At 44.3% G+C, this 23,108-nt stretch overlaps 1 protein-coding gene across 3 annotated transcripts in view; it reads right to left on the reverse strand.

Moving 5' to 3' along the window:
* Nucleotides 1-23,108, reverse strand: part of LOC111873481 (POU domain, class 6, transcription factor 1) — a 268,269-nt gene that overhangs the window by 119,927 nt on the left and 125,234 nt on the right. The gene's annotated exons all lie outside the window — the stretch shown is intronic.

Below are 23,108 nucleotides of genomic sequence, written 5' to 3' on the forward strand. Positions count from 1 at the left end.
GTTGTACGTGGGGAAACTGCTGTCTTTCTGCGTTGATATATAGTTCCCTCGAAGTGAAATGGAGAGTTTCATGAAGGTAGGCCAAGGCCCAAATTGGGGCTGTAGCGCCAAAAGGGGGGAGGGGGGGAGAGACACTAAGGAATCGATAAAATAATTACAGCCATAGTTCCAATGTCAACAAGCACTTAAGTAGTCACAGTTAAAAAAAGTCATTAATCACTGAATAAATTAACTGCAAGCATTGTTCCCAAATATGAGCAAAAGCATCGAAGTTTACGAACGCCTTTTACACACAGACACTTCTTTCCACGAAGGCCATTCTTACACTCACTGCTCTTCCAATCCCCGTCTTTATCACAAAATTTTGTACGAGAAGCCAAAACGAAATCTCACAGAGCCTCTAAAGGCGCGCATTAATAATATTTCACAGGAAAGCGAACAAGAAAACACTCCAACATTTAAAACAACATAAGAAGAAGAGTGACGTAATACGCGCCGTATTCTCTCGTAGCGTGATGCTTACCCTCTTACGTAATTACTAAATTAAACCAAACTAATTAACTCCGCTTGTTGATTAATGTTAACAAAGAGACCCTAAAACACATACACCCGTTTCACTGAAACTTAACTTGCTGCTCCATTGGAAGCCTTACAAATGTTGCAGGGGTGTCACGTATGTCGTTATGCAACAATCAACAGGCGACAAATCTGGACGGGTATACTCGTCCACTTACAGGATTAGGCCTATACACAGATTCTATATTCTATGTTACTACATTCCACGGTAGTGTAGTTGGTTGAGGCACTATGCTACAAGCCGGAAAGGTCGCGGGATCGAATCCAGATGACGTGGATTTTTTCAATTCACCTAATCCTTCCAGCCGCACTATGACCCTGGGGTCGACTCAACCTCTAACAGAAAGGCGTACCAAGAATCTTCCTGGGGGTAAAGCGCGGCCGGCGCGTAGGGCTGACAACCTCAGTTCGAGTGCCGGGCGGGATATCGACTATATTAACTGAGATTTATCATGATTTTCTTCAGTTCCTTGCAGAAAATGCCGGGATATTATATTAATTTAGGTCATGACTGCTTCATTTCACAACGTACCAAATTTGTTAGTCATCATTCGATGTTATATAGTTACTGAGAGCGTCGTTAAACAACTGCAAATAAGAAAGTAAATTAATTTCTATCCATTCTTCGTTCTTCCTATCTCCTCTCTCGTTTCAGTTCTCCATTCTATCATTCGTTTGTTACCCTTATTTCTGTCTCCTTATCCTTATCTCTTTCATTCATTTTATGTGTATTTCCTTCTTCATTTCTTTGCATACCTTACAACACGATATCTGATGACGGCGAATCAAAATCTCCGAAACATATAACATTTTAATTTCTTTACAATAAAAGTTCGGTCTAGAAAACAGTGATTAACGGCCGTGGGAAACCGTTGTGATGACCACGCAACACTCTCTATCCGCAGAAGTTGGCACTAACTTCGCCGATAAGTGGCGGTCGCTCGGTCGGTATAGTTCGCTTGCGGACTAAAATCCACGGAGTTTAGTTAATTTCGTTTACAATAACAGTTCTATTTGACTGAACTTTATACTTTTATACACATTTAATTAATACGAGAATGCAACAATCCAATTTTAAATTAAGTAGTGACGTCCTTGAATCCGAAAGACAAAGGTAAAGAAGTACAGCAGAAGAGTAAGTAAAGGTAAAGCTGTTGCTGTGCTTAACTAACTAAGCACTGCGCCAGGAAGACGTATGGAGGAGTGGATTTATAGACCCACGTTTTTCTTGACCTCGGTACTAGTTGAAGGTGAGCAGTCAGCTTCACGCCCAGACCGCTTTACCCCCGGGGAAAGAGCCCCCCGTACCCATTGGATAGGAAGTTGGGTGGGCCCCAGAGCCAGTCGGTACAAGGAGTAGTGAAAATTCTTGACCCTACTGGAACTCGAACTCCGAACCCTCTGTGGTTCAGCCCGTAGCCAGTAGCTATACCGACTGCGCTATGCCGGCGCAGAAGAGTAAGTGCAAGGGAAAAGTCATGGGAGATGAGTTGAACAATACCTACCGGACATCAAGTTTGCACGGTCATTACTTTCAGTTTAATTTATCCTACATCGAATGTACTCGTGAGACGTAAAACGAAAACAAGTTTATGACTGAAGAAACGTGCAAATGTAACACACAGAGTCACTTCCCTCTCTTACGAACAGTTACGTTCCTGCAAAGAGTTCGTAAAGCGAAACTTCGTAACGCAAATTACTACTTCTCACGTTCGCAATGTATACTTGGGTCTTGCGTTCCAAAATGACCACGAAATGGAGAAGAAATCAAAACGAAAAGTATTATTGCCTGAAATAAAACATGTAAGCACCGGACATATGTTATTAGACTATGCTATAACTTCTAGACACCCAACTACGCTGTAAGATAAAGTCATCCCCTGTGCTTAATCAGTTAAGCACTGAGCCATGAAGGCCCCCCCCCCAGGGAAAGAGCCCACCGTACCAATTGGACAGGAGGCTGGACCCCACAGTCGGTTTGGACGTTGAGGAGAAGAGAAAATTCTTGATCCTACCGGAACTCGAACTCCGACCCTTCGAATGTTAAGCCCGTAGCCAGTCGCTATACCGACTGCGCTATCCCGGCTAACTTACTATGCTGTAAGAAAGCTAAATTATTTTAAAAAATATCAAAGTCCCATACAAGATGAACACCGGAATTGCGCTATATTCCATTCGTTTGTTTCCGTTTTCCTTCGCACGTGTCGCGTTTTTGTTCGGAAGGGATTTACGAAGAGCAAGATCATGTTCGAATAACATGCCAAGGCGAGGGTGCGTGCTGTATGATAAAGATTCGTAACGCAAATCTTCGTAAAGCGAGGACTGTCTCTAATCTATACGACTGTTATATTGTCACGTGATTAAGTGACTATAGATGGGGTTTGGATTGATAAACAGATTTACTGAATCCTTACAGAACGTAACTACACATAACTACGACAGTCTCTCTGAGTTACACACTCTTACCTTCTAAGTCTTCACTAGCCGTTGCTTGGTAGGTGCTTCCAAAGGTAGACTATCTCCTTCCTGTGGGTTCCCGAACTGCTCCCGGCCTCAGCTACCAGAGTACTGTACGTCTCAGCTGAACCAACAACTAAACTACTACTACTCGTTATACAGCCCCGCCACGGACCGCACAGAAAACGTTTCTCCATTACTGCGTGCTCTCATTCCCGGGGAAACGTGTCCACAGAGCTGTTCCCTAGGAACGGCTGTCGTACTGTCACCTGTTTACACAGCTGTTACTTGGCAACGGGTCTACATGTCAAAATATGTTAGTGTCGTACGTGGCTCGTGGTCCGTATATTTCACACCCAAAATAACAAGGCTCACTTTTTAAAAGTCGCATGGAGAAAGAGAAAAGAGAGAGGGAAAAATGTGACAGCAATTTTATTAAAGGGACGTTTAATTAAAGCACGGGAATATTAAACGGAAATAAGCCCCTATAATGTATCGTGGGACGAGAGAGGAACAGAATAAAAAATGGAATTTTACTTTCGTAATTAGGTTTACAAAATGTGAATGCCTAAATGAAGGGGTAACAGACGGCTGGAACTAAGTTAATAGGAGTATTTCAGAATACAAGTCACTTGTTTGCATGTTGAGTTGTATAAGCGATAGTTCTCACTTGGTGGTGACGGCAACAGTGGATAAACACAGCAGGTCTGCCAACTTAAAAACTGCTTTAAAGAAAATCTCGTCAGGATATTACAATATGCATTCAAAGGAAGCCGGGACAGCTCAGTCGGTATAGTGGCTAGTCTAAGGACTGAATGACCGAGAAACCAGGGTTCGACTCTCGGCAAGGACAAGACAGGTTCCCCTTCAACCTAGTGTACACACCGGCTCTGGGGCCCACTCTTATCCAATGGCTACTGGGGGGCTCCTTTCTCGGGGTAAACCAGCCGGTCCACGAAGATGAACACTGAGTCCCTTACAGCACCGAGGTTAAGAATAAGCGGCGTTATACCTCCACTCAGTCCGTCATCATGAAGTAAAGGGACACTTTACATTTATTACCTTTACATGTATTCAACAGACCCTACATTCAGACAGTTCTTGATATTGTGACATGACGCCTAAACGTCGGAATAGAGGAGCAATATTAGACGCTCATTTCTAGGCAACGACTAGGTATAAACGGGTTCCCGTGTGAATGAACATGCATGCAACAATAGAACACGTTTCTAAGCAACGGACAGGTAAACACACAATAACAGAGGTATTATTAGAAACGATGTTATATTGAGAGAGTCAGTGTGGAGGTGGAGGCGGAGTCGAGTACCTCCACCGTAGCCTCGGGCGACGGAAAGGGAAGTCTCGTATCTGAGATAGTAAAATATGGCCGATAGTCCCACGGGACTCGGACCACAGAATGGCTGCTCTGGCGAGAACCAGGACTAATTGTAAAGACAGAACCGTCCTCTTGTCAGAGACAGCGGTCCACAAGAAACCCGTAACTGACTGACAGTAACAAAAATCTGGTCGTGAGTCCCAGATGGGTGCTTATTTCCAAGACAGACTGGCCGACTGACCGTAGGTCCTAACATAAGACTTAAACTAAGAATAATCAGCAAAAGTCATACAAAATCATGAAAATGCAAATGTTCCTCACATTGAACAAGGCGAACCTCGACACTGGAAATATAAGGGGCTTAAACTTGGCGGCGGTCAGCGTTCAGCTAGTCTACTGGGCCCAGCTGAGTGGGTTCAACCTGAGGACGGGGACAGAATCCAGTCTCCAAAACGTTGTGTTTTAAAAAATAAACAGGACGGGTTTTTAGAAAATAGACAGGACGACGGATTATGTACAAAAACGTAATACTTGTAGCGGATATACACTATGCATAAAACTTACTTTCTTGTAACCTGCCAAGTTCCGGCTCGAAGATGACGCCACAAACTTAAAAACCGATGTTTTGATAATGTGCTTCCTGGTCAGGGCTATCACACAACTCAGTGAGCGAACGAACGTAAGTATGGAACAATGATGGGATAATATTTAAGAAGAGAAATTGGAAAAAAAGAAAACTAGGAGAAAGGCCCATTCTAACACTGCTTCATCCACCCCCCATCTCACATGAATTCAGTGGATAGGCGTATGTTTTTATTTTGAAAAAATGTAAATACAAAAAAGGCTAGGCAATGCCCATCCGGCCCTCTGTAGCACGTTCTAACGTATAAACATCTTACTCCATCATAGTGGCCACACCTCTATTTTTGAATGTATCCTTTAATTATTACTAATTTGTATATATTGGATTTTTTTCAGTTAATCTAATCCTTCCAGCCGCACTAGGCCCTGGGATTTACTCAGCCTCTAACAGAAATGAGTACCAAGAATTAATTAAATAATCTTCCTGGGGAGTAAAGCGCGGCCGGCGCGTAAGACTGACAACCTTAACGCCATCTTTGAGCCGATTGTCTAGGTAATGTGGCAGCCTCAACGTCTCACAACCCTATGGGCCTTCACGGCCTGGTACAGGGATAACTTTACTTTAATTTACTTTACTTTACTTTGTACATATACTTCCTTTTTTTTTAAAAATCAATGTAGGAATGTTTTTTATGAAGTAACAGACGCCTTCCACATACCCTCTTTTCTCTAGCCTTAAAAATTCTGTAACTGACTTCGGGTATTCGTTTTCGCTGTTCTCGATCAATGTGTCCCTCTGGTCCCCGTACAGTTTACAATCCCAAAATATAGCTTAACTATTTGTAACAAGTGAGTGAGTGAATTTACTTATAATATAAAAAAAGCTGTCCCTATAACAGGCCGTGAAAGCCCATAGGGTTGTGAGACGTCGAGGCGCTAGACAATCGGCTCACATATGGCGGTGAGGTTGTCAGCCTTACTAGCCGGCCGACATTCACCCCTAAGGAAGATTCCTAGTACTCATTTATCTTAGAGGCTGCGTCGACCCTAGGGAAGGATTAGGTAATGTGAAAAAAATCCACATCGGGACTCGAACCCGCGACCTTCCGTCTTGTAGCATACTGCCTCAACCAACTACGCTACCGCGGCCCCGAATTTACTTAGAGGTTTTTAAAATATAAAGCGAAAGAGAGCGTTCTGATGAAAGTCTTACTATACAAAGCGTGAAAGCGGTTACTACGATCTTGGGATTGGTGCTGAATACCTGAATACAAAATAATTTTATTAAGTGACGCAACTCTCGGCATCCAAAACAGTCGACAGACGGTAATATAAATATATTCCCTGATTTCATGGTGATAATTCACGAAGCACTGAGGTTAGGGCATGGAACATGGCGTGACAATTCACTATACATATCGTATGAAACAAACATACAAACAAATATGGAGACAGCGAATAATATCATGAATAAAATAATCAGGAAATAAAGTTCCTATTGTTCGTACGGGGCATAACGACTTCCTGCCTCATTCCAAATGTGTTTTAAAATCGATTCTAAAGGCACAAAAACGTATAAAGTAGAAAGCACAGGCATTATAACTGAATTAGTTACGTCGGGTCAAATGTGAGAATGCATGAAGCAAGCGATCGTATTCTGTTGCTGCTTACCATCTGCTGCACGCTGGTTTCTTGCCTAACTTATTCTTCGGCCCTGAAGATGGAGGCGACGTGTTCAAAACCCCGAATACACTATCTATACATGTGACATTATTATTTGGAAGTTATTAGAGTTATTGGTCAAAATACTAGAACATTTCACAATTCTACCACAAAAGATCAAATAAAAACGGAATTACGTCACTAAAATCAACGAATAAGTGGAAACCGTGTTACGTCACTACGAAACCAACAGCCCCAATTTGGGCCTTGGCCTACCTCCATGAAACTCTCCGTTCTAGATCTTAAGACATTTGGTAGGATTCCTTGGGCGGGTGATCGGCTAGTCGCAAGGCCTCTACCTGTACACAAACACAGAAAAACGCATATACACACACAAACACTAAATATCCATGCTCTGAGTGGGATTCGAACCCATGATCCCGGCTTCGGAGCGAGCGAAGACAGTGCACATCTTAGACCGCTCGGCTACCGTGACCGGCAGTGTATAAGAATTCAGTTCGTACCTCACAGGAAACAGATCCGAACCCACGATCCCGGCTCCCGAGTGAGCGAAGACAGTGCATGCCTTAGACCGCTCGGCTACCGTGCCCGGCGATTTACCATATACATACAGTAAAGAAGCTTTCAGACAATGACATCAAGATATTCCATATTCTGGGACATGACGCCTTGCTGATAAGTAGATAGGTACCAAATTTTCGTTGGACTCTACTGCCTCCACCTTCAGAGTAGCACAGAACGCTCTTGTATCTCGAATATTCCTTCAGAATTTCAGCACCTATGCACCGAAATACATGGCATCACATTCCAGAAGGCAGCAACCTTCATAGTTTCCGCTGTGGGAATGTCAAACCTCAATTCAGGTATTTATTTTCAAATGTTTTATTTCGCGTTACATTAACAAAGTGACAAATTAAAACAGTAAGCCACCGGACAGGCTCGTGCTAGGTGCTAGGATCGAATATCGGCAGGTACATCGGTTATCCTGAGTGGGGATTCTGATTCTCTTCCGATTTCCCGCCAAAATATGAGGATAACACCTCAACAGTACACGACATCTTCCTCGCGCATCACTTCCACTTCATTGACAGGGCGTTCAATCAAGGTGGAAACTTCGCAACACCGTTGACGGGGCCCAGTATTCCTCACAGATTGCTCCTGTAACTGTAACGGCGCGTTTATCAGCGCTAATGACTGATTCTGCTATCAACAGTTACAGCAGCAATCTGTGCGGAATGCTGGGCCGGATCAGCGGTGTTGCGAAGTTTCCTCCATAACTGAACGCACTATATTATCCTATCACTCAACGATGTCTATTTTACAATACTGAAAACGTTGTGAACTCCCCACACTTCCCCCAAACAGAATATCACGGCAGCTCTACTGATACGAGTGTCCGCCAGCCAGAGCTACATGGTCCTGCGGTAGCAGCAGTGGACTGTACTGGACATAGTACGTCATATGGGAGCATCACAACTCATTCCTTATGCAACAGGCACTGCAATATTCTGTACGAGAACTCCATTACAGTAGACAGATCGGCCGAGCGGGGCAAGAGACACAATGTCCACGGCCCATCCTTCCACTGTCACAACACAGCACGAAGTTGCTGCGTGCAACATTGCCACAAGTCGCACTTTACGAACCCACAGGAGCTCCTTCTTGACAGATACTGGGCGTTCCGTGTGCTGAACATCCATAACAACACAACTCCCAATAAAGGGGAACTTAATTACGAAATTTCAAGCAACGAACAATTTGTATTTACGAGCACAGGAAGGACGAAGAATAAACTGCGACTCACAATTCATTTAACGAACGCAGAACCACGCGTTTAAGAACATCAGAATTCGAGTCCCGGTAGGGTCAAGAATTTTCACTTCTCCGCAGCGTCCAGACCAGCTCTGGGGCCAACCCAGCCTCCTATCTAACGGGTACTAAGGATCTTTCCCCGGGAGTAAAGCGGCAGGGGCGTGAAGCTGACCACACCTCCAAATAGTGCCGGGGAGGTCAAGAAGATGTGGATCTATACATCCACTCCCCCATACATTTTCCACTGTCAAGGTATGAAACTGGGTTGAATTATGGTCTCGGCAGCGAGGAGGCGGGGGGGAGGGCGGTATTTCCACATTCGTCATTCAGAGCGCAGCAGGTCTACTGTCCAGTTATCCTGTCTCTGGGTTTGAGGTATGCCGCATGTGGTGACGTCACGCCAGTATAACGGAGCACCGACAACTGTGTGCATAAAAACTAAAATAAATATAGCATGTAGGATCTGAGGCTCTGACAGCGGTGATTATGAACAGTACTGTCTTCTGGGATATACCGCCGTGCAGTCCGTTGAAAGCCAGCCGACGTTTCGGAGGCACATTTCGCCTCCATCTTCAGGGTCGAATAATCGCAGTAAGGTACGCTGGTATCTTGCTCGGTTTCTCTTAGATCCTGAAGATTGAGGCGATACGTTCCACCGAAACGTCGGTTGACTTCTAACGGATTACACGGTGTTATATCCCAGAACAGAATACTCTTTAAAATAAATTAATCTTGAAAAGCAAACGCATAACATAAAACTAAATAAACACATCAATTCTTTGTCCCAAGTGACACAGGACGATATTGACGCGGTGATCTCACGTCCTTCCAAAAGGCTTAACTGTCCTTCCTTTCTCCGGGTTGCAACGGCGCAGGCAGGATAACCTTCCTAAGCCAGAAGTCAAGAAAAGAAACCGGATGTGAGACGTTCACCGTCCACTGCCATTAAGAGCTACCGTCTATTAATGAACGGAGTATAACATCCACGCCACCCACACACCCCAATGGAGTAATCATTAGGAACAAAGGTTGTACTGATATTTACCTTCACAGTCCATCAGCGTACTTCCGGTATTTTCCAGGAAGGACTTACACAGGACATGTATGAATATTACTGCATGGCTACAGGTTAGATATCGTGTTCAGTTCCTGGCAGGAAAAAGGTGGTTCGGTTGTCTTCAGCACGGGGTACACACTGGTTCTGGAGTCCATCCAGCCATCAATTACCGAGGGTTCCTTACCTCAAGCAGGAACCTGATGGCGCTAATTCACTGCTATCGACTGCCGAGGTTATGAGTAAATGAAGTTGTGTAGAAAACATGACGTAAAACTTCATTGTACGGGGTCTGGGCGGAGGGCCAGTTGAAACAACCAAGAACATCTCAATACCTTAAACACTGTCCGTGTTTTCAGACCGTGCCGTTTTCACCAGAATGTGCAGTAGATTTGGTCGGTCCCACTGAAATACGAATCGTAGGGCGATTATGGCTTTAGATGCAGCGCGTCCTCCTCCCTCCATAACACAATAGCTACAACCGCAACATACAGAACAGGCCTAAAATAATGGACAGAAACTACATCCCAATTTCCTATAATATTCCTGTCGAAATTAGTATGTAAAACAAGGAGCGAGGCGTTTTGTTGGGGGGGGGGGNGGGGAGTTGATTATTTCATATAAGCATGCGTTTCCAGGCACCGGTCACGGTAACCGCGGCATGAACTGTCTTCGCTCGCGCTGGAATCGTGGGTTCGAATCCCACTTAACGCATGGATGTTTGGTGCATGTATACGTTTATTCTGTGTTTGTGTTGTCCTGTGCTTAGGTAGCGGCCTTGCGACGGGTCCATCACTCATCCAAGGAGTAAGGAGTCTGTAAAAATGATTACGGAATTGAATAAGAGGCCAGGGGCTTCGATGGGCTGGAAGGGGCACTGAAAAAAATAGTGCGTTTCCGGGCACACACAATTTCTCCTATGTATTTAATTCCATTAACCGCCTTACTTAATATTCTTAATGTCTCCTATTTGTGATTGACACATTTCCTTCTTTCATTGATTTTGATTGCTTTTTCATAAATCCACGTGGACAGAAACTCAAGTTCCTTCGCCTTCCCTTGCTCATATCACTGAAATAAATCTTACACATTAAATTATGAAAGGTCGAGGAAATGCATCCCCTATAGAATCCCCCATCCCTCTCTCCGGGTGTCCAGCCCCAACTTCAATGACAGAAATCACCGAGCTACACCGACATATCATTTAATACATTAATTTCAATGGGATTGCAGAAAGTATACAAGCACGGCTACTGACAACATCTCAACAGACACTTAAGCTAATTGTGAATTTGAACTGGATTCCTTAAACAGAAAAATACAACCAGTTTTAATATTATATTGACTAATTACACTCATGGCGCTTTCTTAAAATTCGCGACAAAAGACATGCGAACGAGACTAGGTAGGTCGTAACAATCATGCAAATTCGTCTTAATCGGCTCGTAATGGATTCCATGTCCAATTTATTTTATTCTGAATTATTTCACTCTATAGACGTATTGTATTTTATTATATTTATCAATTTTATTTCTATTTACCTTCAGTTCTGTTGCTTATCTTCGTTTCCTCCTGCATCTACCCACGCTTTTCTTCCCCTTCAAGTGCCGCGGTCTCCTATTGGTCCGCCTAGAGCCCTGAACCCCCCCCCCCCCATATAAGTACCACTTTTTTCCGCTCGGCCTATTCTTTTACCCTAAAAATGGAAGTAGTAAGATACTCCGAAACGTTAAAAACAATCTAAGAGGAATGACAAGTATTCAGGAGCTAAGATAGCTCAGTCTATATAGTGACTTGTCTACATGCTGGATGAACGAGAATCGAGATTCTATTTCCGGTAAAGGCTAGGATATTGCTCTTCTCTTTTCTCCTCTCCTCTCTTCTCCTCTTCAGCCCATGTGGAGGCGGGGTCGAATACCTCCACTGTAGCCATGCCAGTCGTAGGCGGCGACGAAAAGGGAACCCAGTGCCTGTTGACATCACTGGGACACCCTGTTCCTGGGGGATATAAATACGGGGACCTGACCCTCCAGGCTAGGAGAGTCTCGAATCTGAGACAGCAAAATGTGGTCACAATTCCCGCGAGACTCCGACCCAAGAATGACTGCGCTGACGAGACCAGAAGCAATTGTAAACTACAGACTCATCCTCTTGTCAGAGAGGATGTTACATAAAGACCATGAAAGCGAGTGTTCAGCTGAAAAAATGCTGGTCGTGAGACTCAAAGGGCTTGTCGCCAAGACGAACTGATTGGCGGCAAACCGCCAGTCTGACTCTGAGTGAACGGTTCCGGGACCCACCCACGACCCTTCAAATGTTGCGTTTTATATTATAAAATATGTTCGACGCTGTCCATTGTCTTGGGCATATTTATATTACACGGCGTTTCGGAAGATGAGTGTGCTTCCGTCATCAGATATATGAAAGCGGCAGATCGTACGCATCTGGGCCCGTTAGACTGGGCAACCAGCTTCCTACCCAGCGGGTACCGCCGGCTATTTCCACGAGGGTAACGCTGTAAGGGTGTGGGATGACCGCTCCCCTCCAACTAGGGCAGAGATTAAGAATGCATGGAGCATTACCTCCTCTGCCCTGTAAATCTTCATAGCAAGCTGCTTAATTAAGGGCAGGGACAACTTTAACTTTAACTTCATGTCCATGCAAATGAGACATATCGATTTGTCTCAGTGAAACTAAACTTGTCTTGCAGGTACTTGATAATTTACAGCAGCGCGTTGGCTAAATTTGTGGGTTACAAGAAGCAAGAAACAAAAACAATGTATTTATTATGAGGATTTAATGACGCTGCTGGTAGCCGAGTGTATACGGCGTCCAAATGTAGAATGATAAGTGGATACTGAGTTGCAATGGAAGTGCTCGAAGCCTAGTTTGAGGCAGTATCCCTGCATAAGAATGGGAGGACTGAGGGAATATCCGTGTCGTCGTCTGAACCCAGACCTTCCGAATAAGAAGCAAGAAAAAAGCAATGAATTTATACTGAAAATATTAGGACGAACAGGGTTAATGAACGGTCCTGAAGTAATTAGGAACCATATGCAAATAAAAGCAAGTACGAGTACAAGGAGTGTGAGGACCTCACCAAAAATGATTTGAATGTTGCCGGTCATGTTTTCGAGACGAGAGAATGCTCAAATATTCAGGCGATTTGGCAACTGAGACAAATGAAACTTGTGAAGAAATCGATTTTATTATGTACAGAAATGTGAGCAGAAAGTTACTGGCTAGAACAGAGAAGATAATGTTTTTATAGAAGACACTTTGACAGTTGCACCCCGTTAGGCGGCGCCATAGCTCAAGCGGTTAGTCGCTGGCGTCCCACCGCAGCGGCCCGGGTTCGATCCCGGGCCTGAGCAAGTGGGATTTTTGGTGGAGAAAGTGGCACTGGGGAAGGTTTTCTCAGAGTACTTCGGTTTCCCCTGCCAATCTTCATTCCACCAATTGCTCCACGATCACCCTCACCTATCATCTGGGGCTGGTACAATAGGCCAGAAGTGGCTGCAGTACAAGGGACTTAGTCCCACCCCACTAGCAATAAAAAAAATACACCCCGTTACGTGCTGTCATATGTAGAAAACATTACCGAAAGTCATTACATCCTTGTCTTGTAAACTGAACGTGACCTTTTAATTCATTTTCAATGATTTCAACTACTCAATGTTAATATTCACACCTGCCATTAGCATTTTCAATGGCACTGTAATAACCTCTTACGTACAGTTTAGTTCATAATGTTGGCTTGTCTCCTGATCATGGCCAAGGGCAGCCAAAACATGCAAGGCCAAAAATATTTCACTTATTTAGTTAATAATATATCTACAGTTGATGGAATTATAATTTAAAATACGATGCAAACATACTGTGACGTATAAGTCTATTGCTACGCAACAGCTAAGCAAACACATTCCCGAAGCACACGCGCTCAGCAATAGGACATTCACTACTATGTAACGGACCAATAAACACGCATTCTTGACAACAGAAGACAGCGTTTTCGGTGGCATTCGTGCCGAGGGGTTATAAGAGGGCACAGTCAGGAGACGGAACGCAGTAATGAAGTAGTGAAGTGTGTTCAGAAGTCGAGAATGCCCAGTCGGAAGATGATGAGTGTGTTAAATAGTGCTTTCTGAACTGTAACCAGATGTATTAATGGTCAATAAATTCGATCACATAATCCAATACCCGTCTTATTAGTCACGCAAACCCCGAGGGGACCAACAGGTTAGGTTTTCTTACTTGAAGAAGGAAATAAAAAGTCCCAAACGTAGTGTTCTTGAAAACCCAGAATAATTTTACGTAATAAGGCATAGCATCGTCAAAACAATTAAATTTCAAGTACTAAAATATGTTCCCCAGAAGGCAAGAACTCCTTTACCAATATCAAAACAAAGGAATGATGGGCCCAGCTGAGTGGCTGTGTGGGTGGGACGGGTGAGTGTCTGACCGAGACAAACCGTGCAAACTATGCTCGAAATAATATTCTGACATTACATTACTCGTTACTGAATGCCAGACCGCTCCCTGACAGACTCCGAATTGACCAAATATTTTCAGTGTTAAATCAAACGTCTTTTCTTACCTGCAGAGGGCAAGTCGGCTGGATATGGCTCATGTATTCACAGCTTACCTGAAAGCTGAGACACAACCATATTTTGAGACTTGGGGTACACATGTGACGACAACAGGCTTATTGGCCCTAGCCAGGGCCACGTATTAAGGTCAGAGAGAATAGGATTAGCAGCTCATTGCTCTGAACCTGATACTAAATGTTCCTAGGCCCTCTATTAGTTGGTTTGGATATTTACCCTGAAGATGGAGACAGCAAGTTCCGCTGAAACATGCCTCCACCCGGTTACATTGCATCACATTCCAGATTTTTTTTTATTGCTAGTGAGGTGGGACTAAGTTCCACTGCGGCCACTTCTGGCCTATTGTACCAGCCCCAGATGATAGGTGAGGGTGATTGTGGAGCAATTGGTGGAATGAAGATTGGCAGGGGAAACCGAAGTACCCTAAGAAAACCTGCCCCAGCGACACTTCGTCCACCACAAATCCCACTTGACCAGACCGGGGATCGAACCCGGGCCGCCGCGGTGGGAAGCTAGCGACTAACCGCTTGAGCCATGGCGCGGCATATTCCAGAAGATAGTTTGGTAAAAGAAAGGTAAAAACCAATATGGGGTAACTTAAATATTTCCCCTGTTTTCCAATAAGACGCCCAGTTCTTGCATTGGATGGTGATTACGAATCCAGATTTAAAAAATTAAAAACAATACTGTGACTTGATCCATTGCTGTGCGTAGGGAACACAATTTCTTGAACATGACATAACACCCTCCTATCTCACACTACCCCCATGATGTATTCGTATGAACATCTCTTCAGCCACCCCTATAACCCTACCCTCGTCCCCTCAGAAGTCCCTGTTCCAATCACAGTTGGGAATCTCCCTGAAGGCACACGGGATGGACAAACTACATTATACGAGAGAAGGTCCGGCTATTTCCATCTCAGGACAGGGAACGACGCACCTACAGACACACACCAAAAAGGGAGTGCACGGTTTGGATATCACAGAAACTGTCCAGTCTCGTGGTTTACTTCACGGAATTAAGATGACAAGAAACGCTTTAAAGCACAATATAAATAGCTAAGAAATAAAGGTACTGACAGATGTTTTGAAAATCCGGCACAGTTCGAAAATTTGGGAACGACAGTGAAAAAAATCAATATTTCATTCAGGAGGAAATTAAAAGATTGAATTCGGGTAATGCTTCTTATCATGCACTTCCAATGCTTTTGTCTTCTCTTGTGTTGTCTAAAAACATAGAAATTCTTCCCAATGGTCCTGTACGGGTGTGAAACTTGGTATCTGACATTAAGGGAGGAACATAGTCTGACGGTGTTTGAGAACAGGGTGTTGAGGAGAATATTTGGACCGAAGAGGGATGAAGTGACGGGAGGTTGGAGAAAAGTACATAATGAGGAGCTTCACACCTTTTACTCTTCTCCAAGTATAATTAGAAAAATCAGTCAAGGAAGATGAGATGGGCAGGGCATGCAGCACGAATGGGGAGAAGAAGAATGCACATAGGATATCGTTGGGAAAGGTAGAAGAAAACAGACCACTAGGAAGACCAAGACGTAGGTGGATGGACAATAATAAAAGAATCTCAGAGAGACAGGATGGAATGGTATGGATTGGATAGATCTAGCTCAGGATAGGGACCAGTGGAGGCCTCTTGTGAACACGGTAATGAACCTTCGGGTTCTAAAAAATGTTGGGAAGTTCTTGAGTAGCTGCAGAACTATCGGCTTCTTGAGAAGGGCTCAGCTCCATGAAGTTAGTTAGAATAAAATTTCTGCAGTCAGCATCAACTTGGATTAGTGGACAAAATCCGAATGCAACAACGTACCATTGAGCAAGCTTGTTTAGAAGTAACATGAGGCGTGTATTCGGTTCTAATCTCGGCCGGGCCACCTGAAATCCTGGTCGAGGTTCTTTGCAGTTTTACTCAGCCTCTCCAGGCAAATTCCAAGACATGCGAATTAAATAACGACAGTTTCTTTCAAATTCATCGTTCATCATCACCTTATCACCCGACACCGAAGTGCCAATAAATCCAATCATCCAATACAGAACCCACTATTATTAGTCACGCTAACCCCGGAATATGTGACAGTATAAATACAATTCCGAAAAAAAGAAACGGGAGGCCTTGGACCGTAATGGTTTATCGTAAACAAAATAAGACAAACCGAGCGGGTTGGCATAGCGGTAATTTTCTAGATTCGTATTTTGGCGATCCTCGGTTCGAATTTGGTCGGGACACCGGCTATACTGACAGGCTTCCAGTGTTTTCCTCAGTCTCTCTAGCAAACGTCGGGGAAATATTTTCATTAAGCCATGACCGCTTGCTTCCAGATCCTGTCCAATTCATCATTCATCCTACTATCTACGCTATATAGTGCAGACACTATCAGCGTCGAGAAGCAGCCCACAAAAAGAATAGATGTTAAAGGTAAGGTAAGGTAAAGCTACCCGAGTCTGTGAAGGCCCATAGGGTTGTGAGACGTCTCTAGACAACCGGCTCACTGGTGGCGATGAGGCTGTCAGCCTATGCGCCGGCCGCCCTTTACCCACAGGAAGATTCTTGGTACTCATTTCTGTTAAGAGGCTGAGTCGACCCCAGGGCCAAAGTGCGGCTTGAAGGATTAGGTCAACTGAAAAATCCAATGACTTCATCGGGATTCGAACCCGAGACCTTCCGGCTTGTAGCCTACTGCGTAGCCCCCCACAAAAAAAACAGACGAGAAGGATTAAATTAGCCACGTTTGTGAAGTTCAATTTGGAAGAAATACGCTCCTCCGAAACGTCGGTAACGTCTACGGCACAGCAGACGAATACAGTCCACCTGCCAGAAGAGCTCCTTACGTAGGAAAAGCCGGTTATGTTCGTGTGTGGAGGTGATGTGCGGGACGGTATTTCCGCCTGCTGTCTCGTGTAAGACCAGGGCACAGACGATCTCACCAGCGGAGCAGCCGGGCATGAAGATCAGATGAAGAGGGGACAGACGGGGGGGACGTTCTGTTTTTGAAAGTTCAATCAACATCAGAGTCGGAAGAAAGGGACGGAATTATGTGATGTATGCCGGTACAGTGTGTCAATAAATTACTTTTTTATCTAGACGAAAACCGTGCTTGCTAGTTGTAACCAAATGACCCCAGAGCGAGACTTCCTTCGCGCGTGGAGGGATCAAAGCGTTTCAAGCAAGACTCTTTTCTCTAATAAAAATTCAAGAACAGTGTTCCGATATTTTCTGCTTTCCTTTTTGGTTTCTGCAGGTTATTTTATGATGACGTCACTAGTATCAACTGGTACTATAACTGTTGGCCGGCCACAGTAGCCGCGTGGCCTAAGGCCCCCCATACACACACAGTTTGGCCTTCCGATCGACCTTACAGGCAAAACTTTCACAGTTAACCCCCTCCCTTTCCTCCCCATACACGCACACATAAACCGGCAGGCTTCATGCCACAATCACGGTCTTCCAGCCTATAATGTTGAGTCACACACGTCACGTGCTACGGTCCTGCAGGCAGAACTGAAGGACTGACGGGTTTCCCACAGGCCAACAGTCCAAACGATTAGCCGGCCGGCCGCACCACTCACGTCAGTTTTGCCTTTCAGTCTTCAACTGTGCAGGCCGAACTGTGTGTATGGGGGGCCTAAGGCATGAACTGTCTTCGTTCGCTCGAACGCTTGTATGCATTTATTCTATATCTGTATTGTCCTGTGTTTAGGTAGCGGCCTTGCGACGGCCTGATCACTCGCTCAAGGAGTCTTACAGTCTGTGAAAAAATTATTACTAGGGCCCTGAATGGGCTGGAAGAGCCATGGAAACAAAAAAGTATGACTGATGAATAGGAAAAGTGTTTGGAAGGAAACGGTCTTAGCCTAACCGAGACATCAGTCAGACATTTGACTGAAGACACTGAGGAATACCACGAGAACTCTGGGGTTAGAATAATCGATACCCTTGACGAGATTCGAACCAAGCACCGCTGTGCCATAGCTGAGGGGGTTAGTACCCTGTTTCCGAAAGCAGAGATAAGAACTCGATCCCAGGTCAGGTTATGTGAGATTTAAGGTGGACAAAGTGGCACTAGGATAAGTTTTCTCCTAGTATTTCGGTTTCCCCTCCCAATCTTCATTCCATCAATTGCTATACATTGATTATTCACCCCATTACCGTATGTTGTATTGTCCTGATACTGACAGCGTTGTTTTATAACCAACATAAAGAAAATGAAAGAACCGACTGCTTCCCGAAGACGAATGGAGTGCGTTCGGTTGTGGCACCGTGCAGAGTAATATGTGAACACAACTGTTTCGGAGGAACATAGTACCTCCATCCTCACATCAAGCATGAAGATGGGAATAGGATGTTCAATCGAAACGTTGGTATTCAATCCCAAGATATTCCGATACTGAAGACGGAGAAAACACTCCGAAACGTTGGTATCCATCTTCAAAATAATTTGACTCTGAAGACGTAGGTAGCATGCTCCTGCGTAACGTTTATATCCACTTCCGAGACAATTTTGTCCTGAAGATTAAGGCAACGTGTTCATCCGAAAAGTTGGTATCCACCTCCAAGACACTTCAGCCATGAAGTTATTCACATTCTATTGATAATTTGGCATCAACTTCCAAAACACGTCGATTCTGATGACGGACACAGAATGTTTCTCCGAAACGCTGGTATCAATCTCCAAGAAACTTGAATCCTGAAGACAGAGGAAACATGTTACACCGTAAAGTTGGCTTGCAACTTCAAGATACTTCGGACATAAAGGTGGAGACAGAACGTTAGTACGCATCTCGAAATCGTTCTACCTTGAAGATGGAAGCAACACTTGCATCGGAATAGTGGCAGATATCAAGACACTTCGAAAGCAAAGACGGAGATACGTTTCTCAACCAAACGCTGTTATTCACTTCCCAAGACTACAATCTTAACACTTAACATTAACATTAAGCAGCTGGCATTTGTTCATCCAGATAGTCCTGAGTTAATTTCAGCCTTCATCCTCGAAACACATCTACCAAAAATATTTTTTTCCCCCCACAAGCAAGTAAATGGGGTTTTTTCGACAAAATTTTCAATTCATTTTGTCTTCTGCTTTGGAGACACACGTTCTGCCCATTTTAACCTCTTCTATTTCGTTTTCTTAACAATAACAATACGCGACCTGTTTAAAAACGCGGCTCTCTACTATGACAAAATCCCTCAGTCCGCCTCCAGTACAGATTTTGTAGTGACAAGTAATCGTTGTGAAGTGCAGGTGCTTATTTGGGCGCAGTTGTAATCTTAACCGTATACTGGGCCCAATTACATAGCTATTTGCTACCAATATCCCACGCCGCATTTTATGATGTAAAGCAAAGTTATCCCCTGTAACAGGTCGTGGAGGTCCGTATGGTTGTGAGACGTCGAGGCTCCCACATTCTCTAGACAGTCGGCTCACAGATGGCGGTAACGTTGTCAGCCTTACGCGCCGGCCGCCCTTTACCCCTAGAAATAATCCTGGATTTCATTTCTGATAGAGGCTGAGTCGACTACAGGGCGGCTGGAAGGATTAGGTCAATTGAAAAAAATCCACCTCATCGGGATTCGATCCCGCGACCTTTCGGCTTGTAGCATAGTGCCTCAACCAACTACGCTACCGCGTCCCCTGATGTCCCTTGCAAAAACTGATATCCAAGGTACCTTGTTCCAGAACATCCTATGCAGAGAAGTGATGGACGGAAAACAGATGGGGGGAGGGGGGGGAGGAATGATGGACATGTAGAAATGACGAGAGGATCAGGTCGAAGGGGGTGGGGGAGGAATAGAGACAGAGAAAGATGGAGAAGACATTCGCAGAACGACAGAAGAGTTGTGGAAATGATATGATCGTTTTACCAAACGATTACACATACTGGGTATTGGTAAACATTTCATTGAAATTCTGAGTGGCACGTCCCCCCCCCCCAAAAAAAGGTCTCTGCATCTGACTCACAATGAAAAGTTACAAACAAAATTGAAAACAGAAGAGCAGCGCTCAAAATATGGTAGGGAAACAGTTATACCACTTGCAGCTGAAACAAAACGCTTATTGAGTGCCACTGTTGCTTTGTTGCGGATTACCATAAAGCCACATGAAATTTCAACGGGAAACTGTTGAAAATTTTCGTCAAAAAAAATACGTAACCTCACTAACTGGAAAAGTTCTAGAAAGACACACATAAACCGATAATAAACTTAAGTGTCACGTGTTAGTTATTAGACACGGGGTCGGTCGGGAAAATTGCTACTGGTCCTCGCCAGCATAGTAAATCTTGGTTTTCGGTTCCGTCTGAACCCATGACCATGTTTTTGGTCTTTTTTCTTCTCGTTTTGAAATGGGGCCTCCTCTTGGACTAGAGAAGGGGCTTATTACTACTGGTCACTCTCCCATTACTAAGGGTGACTCGATCGGGCATCGTCTCACTCACTGGCCTTCTCCCCCCGCCCCCCCCACACACACACAAGACAACCTGCCCAGTCCCGTCCAGTAAATTGAATTGCTACTGGCCAGCTCCAGCACGGCAATTATTAGTTTCGAGTCCCAAGAGACTCATGACCATATTTTACGGCCTGAAGGCTCTGGGAACCTTAGACCACTTTACCTGAGACTGAGACTGATGTTACCACAGTCGGCCAGTCTTTGAATAAAGCACCCATCTGGGGCTGACGACCAGATTTTTATTCCTGTCACACAGGTGTGAGTATTTTGGTGTGGGGCGCTCTCTCTGACGAGAGGACGGGCCTATCCTTTACAACTGCTACTAGCCCTCGCCAGCGGAGTCCATTTTCGGGGTAAAGCGGCCAGGGCGTGAAGCTGACCACTTATCTCCATCTAGTGTCGATGTCAAGAATGGTAAAGCTACATCTCCGCTCCCCCATACTTCTTCATGGCACAGTACTTAATTAATTAAGCATGCGGTTGTGTAGCTGGTTGAAGCATAATGCTACAAGACGGAAGGTGGCGGGATCGATTCCCGATGTTACTGGATTTTTAAACTGGCTTAATCCTTCCAGCCGCACTATGACCCAGGGGTCGACTCAGCCTCTAACAGAAATGAGTACTAGGAATTTTCCTGGGGGTAAAGGAGGCCAGTGCGTATGGCTGACAACCTCACAGACATCTATGAGCCGAATGTCTAGAGAAAATGTGAGAGCCTCCATGTCTCACAACCCTATGGGCTTCCACGGCCTTTCACAGGGACGTTACATTTTTTTACTTAGAAGAAACTGGAGCAAGAAACGGTTAAAGGAACAATGAGATGTGACAAGCTGTCTAATAATTTACATCGAATCAGCGTTGACGTTTTATTTTGCACCACTCCAGGATATAGTAATGTGAAACACAGGAAACTAAACCAATAAATACATGTTTATAATAGTAATGCTAGAAAACGGTTCAACGATTTCCCCCTCTAGGTTTCTCTCTGTATGAGAAAATAATCGTTCAGAAACAAATGTTGCAGTATTTATTATAAATATGATGAGAGATTAACATAGGGCTAACACAAACTATGTTAGCCCTATATTCTTAATATTATAGTGCCTTTTAGCTATCATTCTCTTAAGTTGTTAGCTTATGGCAAATTAAGCGGATATTTTTGTAGTTTCACTATAGAGGTCATTCTTTGTGAAAACACTAATTTACTAAACAAGTTTGCCGCCGCTGCACAAATAAATGTCCGTGCAGATAAAGCCCACAAGATCTCGAGCCGCCGCTGCACGAATGTCTGTCCAGACAAAGCCCACAAGATATCGAGCCGCCGCTGCACAAATAAATGTCTGTGCAAAGCCCACAAGACTCGAGCCGCCGCTGCACTGCTGGACTCACGGATTAGTGACAATCCGGGAGCATCTGTTTCTGTTCCCGAGCCATGTATCATCTCTGACGGGTCACATTGTCACAAGATGTCTACCAAATATCTCCAAGATACAACAGTTGATAGTAATTCAGTCTAATTCGCTGATTTCATTGAACCTCAAGGTCCATTACTGCGCTCATAACAGCCCGTCCCTCAACTCAGTCCCGAGCTAAATTAATATATCCCACATTCCAGCGTTCTGGTTTCTTCTTTCCAGCAGCGGCTAAGTTTCAGAGGTGTTACGGAGCGGGTTAGCGTAGCGGCAACGCTCTTCATTCGTATTTGAGATGCGCTCCGTTCGAATCTCGGCGGGATCCTAGTTATCCTGAGTGAGATTTTTTCGTTGTTTCCCTAAGACCTAGCAGACAAACGCCGCTAAGACTTACTGGGGATAAAGCGGTCGCAGCGTGAAAGGGACCAGTCAACTCCATCTAGTCCATGATATATACACAGTGTCCGTCTTGCAGTGCATCCACTCTCACCTGTCACCTCACAACATGTTTCGGCACCATAGTGCCATCATCAGGTGCTCCATTTACACTAATCTATTGCATTGCATGCCATTATGTCAATGTAAAATTATTTAAAAAGTATTTTAAAATATTCGTCAGTTATAATAAATTTTTTGTATACTAAAATCTTGTTAAGATATTCATCTTATCTGTTCCAATTCAAAACCCGCGCATGGTTCCTCTACTATGGGAGTCGTTCCTCTTATATGCCGTGTTTATCGTGTCTCGTGATGCGTGTTTCCTTTTTGGCTCCATCTAGTGCCGAGGAAAGGAATTCATGAGACTATACAACCAGTCTTCCATACGTCTTGATGCTCTGGTGACTAAACTAAGCATTAAATTTTAGGAGGGACAGATTATCACACAGAACAGGCTCGTGCGTAACATCAGAGTTGACAGAAATAATCAGTGATTAACACAAATAATTTATCATATTATGGAATCCATGGGTTCATTACGAATTCACCGAAAGCTCGACATTACCTGAACAAGTTTGTTTTACACTTGGGAGAAACTCCGTTTTCTTCCCCGACTGACGATTTAGCTACAGTGGGAGTCACCCTTCGGGTCTGGAGGCATTTGCTTCACCCTTCAATTTTGACTGGG

The sequence above is a fragment of the Cryptotermes secundus genome, unplaced genomic scaffold (assembly GCF_002891405.2).
Source record: "Cryptotermes secundus unplaced genomic scaffold, Csec_1.0 scaffold380, whole genome shotgun sequence".
NCBI lineage: Eukaryota > Metazoa > Arthropoda > Insecta > Blattodea > Kalotermitidae > Cryptotermes > Cryptotermes secundus.